Source organism: Miscanthus floridulus, unplaced genomic scaffold (assembly GCF_019320115.1).
Source record: "Miscanthus floridulus cultivar M001 unplaced genomic scaffold, ASM1932011v1 os_997, whole genome shotgun sequence".
Taxonomy (NCBI): Eukaryota; Viridiplantae; Streptophyta; class Magnoliopsida; order Poales; family Poaceae; genus Miscanthus; species Miscanthus floridulus.
In genome coordinates, this window is record NW_027098569.1 from 14,260 (window position 1) to 21,897 (window position 7,638).

General features: G+C 52.9%; 1 pseudogene; it reads left to right on the top strand.

The window, feature by feature from the left end:
* The first annotated feature begins 4,226 nt into the window (after nt 1-4,226).
* On the top strand, nt 4,227-7,400 carry LOC136535500 (amino-acid permease BAT1 homolog; annotated as a pseudogene).
* Nucleotides 7,401-7,638: the final 238 nt, after the last annotated feature.

Below are 7,638 nucleotides of genomic sequence, written 5' to 3' on the forward strand. Positions count from 1 at the left end.
TCTGTCCAGATAAATGCGTCTATCTTTTTGAGGAGTTTATAGAGAGGCATCCCCCGTTTGTCTAGTCAGGAGATGAACCGGCTCAGGGCGACCAAATAGCCGATGAGCTTCCGTATGCCCTTGATGTTGTGTATAGGGCCCATGTTGGAGATGGCTAAGATTTTTTCTAGGTTGGCTTCGATGCCATGCTCGAACATGATGTATCCAAGCAGCTTCCCTTCGGAACCTCAAAAATACATTTTTGGGGATTCAATTTGACGCTGAACCTTTGGAGATTCGTGAATGTTGCGGCCAAGTTTGCGATCAGGTCACTAGTTTGAGCCGTTTTCACCACTATGTCATCTACATAGATGGCGATTGTTAGTTTTGACTGCTTGACTTGGTCAGGTTGGTCGGGCAGGTCGATTTGGCTGACGAAGCATTGCTGCATGCACCATTAATAGGTGGCGCCAATGTTCTTCAGACCGAAAGGCATGGTTACATAGCAGTACGAACCATATGGGGTGATGAATGAAGTCACGACCTGGTCGGACTCTTTCATCTCGAGTTGGTGGTAGCCTAAGTAGGCATCGAGAAAGGAGAGGATTTGCATCCTAAGGTGGAGTCAACTATCTGGTCTATGCGTGGCAAAGGAAAATGGTTCTTTGCACATGCCTTGTTGAGGCCAGTATAATCAACACACATTCTCCATTTCCCATTGTTCTTTTAAACAAAAATAGGATTAGCTCGCCAGTCGGAGTGGTATACCTCTTTGATGAATCCGGCTGCTAGGAGTTTGGCAATCTCCTCGCCTATGGCCCTGCGCCTCTCATCATCAAAGTGACATAGGCATTGCTTGGCGAGCTTTGAGCCTGGGACAAAGTGTAATGCGTGCTTAGTGACCTCCCTTGGTATGCCCGGCATGTCAGAAGATTTCCACGCGAAGACATCATGATTGGTGCGTAGGAAGTTGACGAGCTCGTTTTCCTATTTGGCCGGATGATGGGGAGGTACTGGATGATGAAGTAGTCATCATCCACTCCTCTGGCTCGGTAGGCGAGCCAGAAGTCTTTGAGCCATATACCGAGGTTCGTCTCCCTAGTGTATCTGGTGATGTTGGTGGGCGGTCGAAAGCACTGTGGGAACGACGCTTTTGGTATGCGAAGACCAAAGGCCCGTGGCCGCGGGCCATCTGGGCTAGGGCTCTAGTCGTTTGGTCGGCCACCATGCCCTAGGGTGCATGTAACCGCACTCCTCGATGGTCAGGCCGAGGCCTGTGCCGCCTGCTCTCGCCGCCACTAGATAGACATCATCATCGTGCCAGGCGTGGCGTCGATGGTTGATGACGCTGCGAGCATCACGGTTCGGCCCTAGTCATTCATGCACAAGTGGTCGGCGTGGAGCGGGCGTGGGGTCGGGCTACGGTGTAGCCGTGGCTTCCTGCCCACACCCGGCAACTGTAGTGGCGAGTGGATAGAGCGATTCGAGTGGTGCGGCCCTAGTTCCCTGGTGGGGTAAGAGGCCGTGAGCCAGTGTCGCGACACGGAGCTCTCTGCCTGCTGAATGGTGGTGGTCTCCACCAGCATCCAGAGATTTCGGTGGATTGCCTTTCCTAGGGGTTGGTAGGCTTGATGAGGTCGCATAGAAGCATCGCCGCAGCAGCGATGTTTTGGCCAGCCTGAGCAAACCAAGGGGGGGGGTCATTTCCTCCATCTAGGATGTTACGCTAGACCTGGTGGGAGCGACCCTGAGCGTCGCTCGCCAGGTTATGAGCATGTGGCGCAGCGTGCTACGCTGAGCGTGCTAGCGCAGGTGGCGGTTGGCTCTGCTGCCTTTATCATAACTCCTCATTGTGCTCCTGCGCACGTGCCAGGGCCTTCGCACAGGGGTCCAGAGGGGTGTGAGTCTGCAGAGACTCCACTACCATCGGTGGTTGTCCTGGGGCGTCCGCCATAACGCACTCCTAGGATAGAGGGTGGCCAGGTGCCACGACAACGCCGATGCTGGAGCCATTGCTTTCGACCTCATCGTCGACGAGGTCATGGAAGGAGGCGGGAGCGTAGCCCGCCATCCCCATGAACTCGGACATGAGAGGGGGTGGCGTCAGCATCCTTCGGAGCCCCCGCGCACACGCGTCCATGGGGGACGCAAAGCCGTAGGGGAACCAGTCGCATGGCGGTCGCGGTGGGGACAACGGGGTCCCTCCGGAGAGTCGGCGAAAGGTGTTAATAATGAGTAAAGAATAATGTGGACATCACTCATCGTGGGATTTGAGCCCAGTATGGGCTCGAGGCGAAGCGCGAGTGTCTCGATGTTGGGGTCCGTCGAGTGGCCCAGAGCTGGTGGAGAGCACTCCTCCTCCAGTGGACGCCGGGATGAAGCGCCTTCTCGCGGAGGCGGAGTACGCCGAGCTGGTCGGCGATGAAGTCTAGGCTCCCGAAGAGGAAGGTCTGGAGTGGCACGAAGACGGGAGGAACCCACATCCCAACAGGTGGGAGCGTGGGAAACTCCAGCGAGCCGAAGCGAATCATATCGCTCGAGTCCGCCATGCCAAAAATGGTGGAAAGGTGGACCATCCGATGACCAAAAGCATGAACGCACGGCGTCTCCCCCATGTACGGCGCCAACTGTCGGTGCGAAAAGTGACCAACAAGTAAATATTTGTAGTTTTGCCGTGTGTTGTGATCGGATGTGGCCTAGCACTCAATGACACAAGATTTATACTGGTTTAGGCAACGTGCCCTATGTCCAGTTTCGGTCATTCGGTGACTTTATTCCTGAGCTCAGGTGCTCAAAGTTTGTTGTGGGGTTACAAACGAGTAGGAATGAGAAGGGGGTGTTAAAGGCCCGGTTGGACTCTGAACCGAATGAAAGAGAGTGACGGGTGCTCTAACATGCGCTAAGTATTGGAGCATATGTTCTGTATAGCTGTCGAGTTCTAGAGCTATTGAGCTATTTGAGTCCTCAGGTCATCGAGTCCTCGAGTCGTCTAGCCCCTGTTGGGAGAGAGTGCATCCCCTTTTATAGTTGAAAGGGATGGCCTTACAAGTCAGAGAGAAAGAGAGAGAGAGTGTGTATGTGTGCTACCTAGTCTTGTTGCCCACGCTGTCAGGTATGAGACGGTCGTCGTCGCCCACAATATTGTTTATGTTCAGACACATTTGCTAGGCTCTACCATGTTCATCTGGTACGACAAATGTCGGCGCCTACAATACTATTTGTGCTCTGGCACGTCCGGAAGGTTGTATAGTGTCCGTCTGGCATGACCTGGTGGCACCATCCTGCAGGTGCGCAGGGCATGGTAGGGTATGGTCCTCAGTATTGCGGTTGACTTGAGCGCCTTACCTTATCTGCTCCGCCTAATCCCCGAGCCCTCACCGAGCGGGCGTCCCCGGTCAGTCGTTCCCAGTCGGTCGGGAAAGAGCAGCGAGCAGAGGTCTGGCGTATCCTCAGTCGGAGTCGGATTGCGGTCCCACCTTGGCCAGGCCTTCCGGTCAGGGACCGGATCGTTTTCTCGGCCTGTCATTATGTATCTGGACCGATCCAGGCGCGTGTTGTCGCTGCGCCGCCTGCTGGGCCGGGTTTTGCAGGGAAGCGGGTGCATTGGGGACCCCGGGTTTATGAACCCGACAAAGGCTCTCCTACGAATCGCGGCGCGGCGGACCGTTCCAATGCTCGATCTTCGTTTAAACTAAGTTAGTCAAATTTAAGAAAGTTTGACCAACACGTATCTCATGGTGTCATTCTTTCTAATACGGAGGGAGTATATACGTATCTGCGACTGTGAGGAGAGTAAGGGTATCAGAAAATGTCAATATAATGGTTGTAAACTCATAAATCCTGAACAGTGTTATTGTTCATGTCTATGCTCCTTGTCTAATCCTGTGCTGCCGATCCCAAATTCTATTCTCTGTTCCTATCCCCACTACCTTTAGGCTTCAGCTAATTAACACTTCTATTACTCGTATAATCGTGGGTTGTTGTCTTGTTGAACTGGTATAGTAAAAGGACAGCATGCATGTATATGTATATGTATATCGAGGCGAAGAGTCAGCTACCAGTAGCCTGTACCCTTTGAGTCAAAAAAAATTATGGTTCAGACACAAGCGATGGAATCCCAGAACACCACGACACGTACGCCGGAGCGGCGCAACCTTGGGCGATTTCCACGGCATGTGTTGACCCCTGGTGCATTCTACGATTAAACTGTAACAAGCTCACTACCAAGCGGCACTGAACCTGTCAACTAGAGACTTAGAGTAGCGTAAGCGAGGTGGTAGCAGCGACCTGCAGGCTGCAGCTATAGCCGGCCGGCCCCGGGCGGCTGACGACAGAGCAGCAAGAACAGAGCGGAGAACGGCAGCCATGGCGCTGGGGCCGCGCCGCTCCGTCGAGCTGCCCGTCGCCGACCCGGACAGGGCCCGGTTGCATCAGCTTGGATACAAGCAGGAGCTCAGGCGCGGCCTCTCGTAATCATATCGCTCACTCCGTCTTCAGATCAATTCAATTCAAATCCCCATGCATTCATGCTATTTCTTTTGAGTTTCTTTATATACTCCGTACATGCATATACATGTGTAGTGTGGTCTCCAACTTCGCCTTCTCCTTCGCCATCATCTCCGTGCTGACGGGCGTGACGACGACCTACAACACCGGGCTGCGCTACGGCGGGCCGGCGTCCATGACGCTGGGCTGGCTCGTGGTGGCGACCTTCAACGGGTGCGTGGCGCTGTCCATGGCGGAGATATGCTCCGCCTACCCGACCTCCGGCGGCCTCTACTACTGGAGCGCCAAGCTCGCCGGCAAGAACTGGGCCTCGCTGGCTTCCTGGGTCACCGGATGGTACGTACGCCGTCGTCGTGTAGTATTATCGTATCTTTGCCGCTTTCTCTTCTCTCTTGCGTATCTTTCTTGTTGACGTTCCGTGTGGCGTCTTGAAATAAATGTCGTCCTTGCTTTCATTTCATGCCAAAAAGAAGGGGAAAAAAATCTCTACGACTACTGGCCGTTTAGAATTTTCCGAGTGCGTGCGTCAGTACGTGCACGACGAACTCGTTCAGTTTTTTCCAGCCGTACCACACACATATATAGCTAATTTTCTTCAATTCTCGGACAGATGTTCTTGTGACAATTAACAACCAAGCATAGCATAAGAATCTTCTTTTTTATATATACATAAAAGAAACCCAAGTGTAAGAAGTAAGATGTTGACCGAACGAGCACTACATATAACACTTACTCTACGCTTGATCTGGTACAAACTGTGTATGAAGAGAAAGCAAGCTAACAGGCGAAACACGTGAATGAAATTGATGAGCTTAGTCTTTTGTTCTGTTTTGCAGGTTCAACATCGTGGGACAGGTATGGTATATGCATGCATGTGTGGCTCGTTTGATCCATGAAGTTTAGTGTTACTCGTTTGCACTTGCACCTCATCAAAATATTCTAGATCCATGAATTAATCATCAGTATCGCCGTGCATGCATGCATGGACATCACGGAATTGCAGCTTGCATCATGTGGCCTGAGTATGGGCTAGTAGTGGCTCGATCTCTCCTCAGTCATCAGTCAAGTATATAAACAACTTGGTCAATTAACAGTGGGCAGGTACGACGAGCATCGACTTCTCGTTGGCGCAGCTTGTCCAGGTGATCATCCTGCTGGGCACCGGTGAGCCAACGGCGGTGGCTACATGGCCTCCAAGTACGTCCTGCTCGCCAATCTACGGCGTCATCCTCATCCTGCACGGCCTCATCAACTGCCTCCCCATCCACTGGCTCTCATGGTTGGTCACCTAGGGGTCTTCTGGAATACAGCAGGTATCTGCAGGGATGAATTCAAGAGTCTGATCACTCCATTGTTTGCTTTCAAGGATTACTGTACGTGTGCTATATATATGTAGGTGTCTTCGTCCTTGTGATCTTGCTTCCAGTGGTCGCCAAGGAGAGAGCGAGCGTGGAGTTCATCTTCACCCACTTCAACACAGACAACGGCATGGGAATCCACGACAAGGCATACATCCTCGCCGTCGGGTTGCTCATGAGCCAGTACTCCCTCCTCGGCTACGACACATCTGCTACATGGTAATATAAATATATACATATCCTCAATCCAAACAAATTAAACTGGATTCTGAGCATTATTCATTCTGAATGGAATTCTGATAACATGCAACCACGCACGCATTCAGTCAGAGGAAAACGAAGGGCGCGGACCGGAGCGGGTCGATCGGGATCGTGACCTCGGTTGCCCTGGCGTCCATGTTTGGGTGATCTACCTGGTGGCATTGACGTCGCTGATGACGGACATCCCCTACCCTCTGAGCCCCAGCAACGACGCCGGCGGCTACGCCGTCGCCCAGGCTCTCTACACCGCTTTCCACGGGAGGTACGGCAGCGGCGCCGGGGCGGTCGCGTGCCTGGCGGTCATCGCCGTCGCCGTCTTCCCTCTGCGGCATCGCATGTGTCACCACCAACTCAAGGATGGGCTACGCCTTCTCCAGGGACGGAGCCCATGCCGTTTCTCCCGTGTGTGGTACCGGCTCAACAGCCAGGAGGGTGCCCATTAACGTCGTCTGGCTTTCTGTCACGGTTGCATTCATCATGTCCCTCACGGTGGGTCAAGCAGTTTTCAATCAATTTCGATCAAATTTCGGTCGAAACAAATTGAAATTCTTAATTCATGTCTTATTTTCAATGTAATTTGGACAGTCGCTTGGGAGCCAGGTGGCGTTCCAGGCGATGGTGTCCGTGGCGACCACCGGGCTATACATCGCGTACGCGCTGCCCATCTTCTTCCGCGTCACGACGGCCCGGAAATCCTTTGTCCCGGGGCCGTTCCACCTCGGGAGGTACGGCCTCCTCGTCGGCTGGGTCGCCGTCGCTTGGGTGGCCCTCGTCACCGTGCTCTTCTGCCTGCCGGTGGCGTACCCCGTCGCGGAGGACAACCTCAACTACACGCCGGTCGCCGTCGGCGGCGTGCTGGTCCTCAGCGTCGGCACGTGGCTACTCCACGCCCGGTTCTGGTTTGAAGGCCCCGTCATCAACGTCGACGCCTAGTTTTTTGGGTGGCCCGCCGGTCTCCAGTAATCTATCAGCAGGTGGCCGACCTGTGCTAGCGGGAGACTAATGTGTAGTGAAATATTAGTATAGTTTGGGGAAAATATACAAACTGCGATGGGATGGTTTCAATGTATATGGTCACATGCTGGCCGGACGGTATGGGGTTATAAGCCCGTATGTACACGGCCCAGAAGGGGTCCATTACCACGAGTACGCACGTCTGGCCGAATTCGATCGTCAAGTTTGTTTCATCATCAATCATGCAGCACCCCCACACACACACACACACACCGCAAACACATCTGAAGTACTCCCCTCACATGTAATGGCTGGAAAAAATAATGGTTGTGTAAAACTCTGTCAAGGGCCAACAAGAATATGTTTTGTAAGATCGATTTGTCTTTTTTTTCTTCAATTTTGGCGGTTGATGTATTTATCACGGGAACTGTTCCAATTGGTATGTTGTACGAGAAGGAACGGTCCGGTTTCTTCGACACTTTGTATTTAGTGTCGAAGGATTGTAAGCCGTGTTTCTCGTGGGTTTTCTCCAGACGATGCTATTTAGCGGGTACTACATCTTGTTGCAAGCAACGGGTAG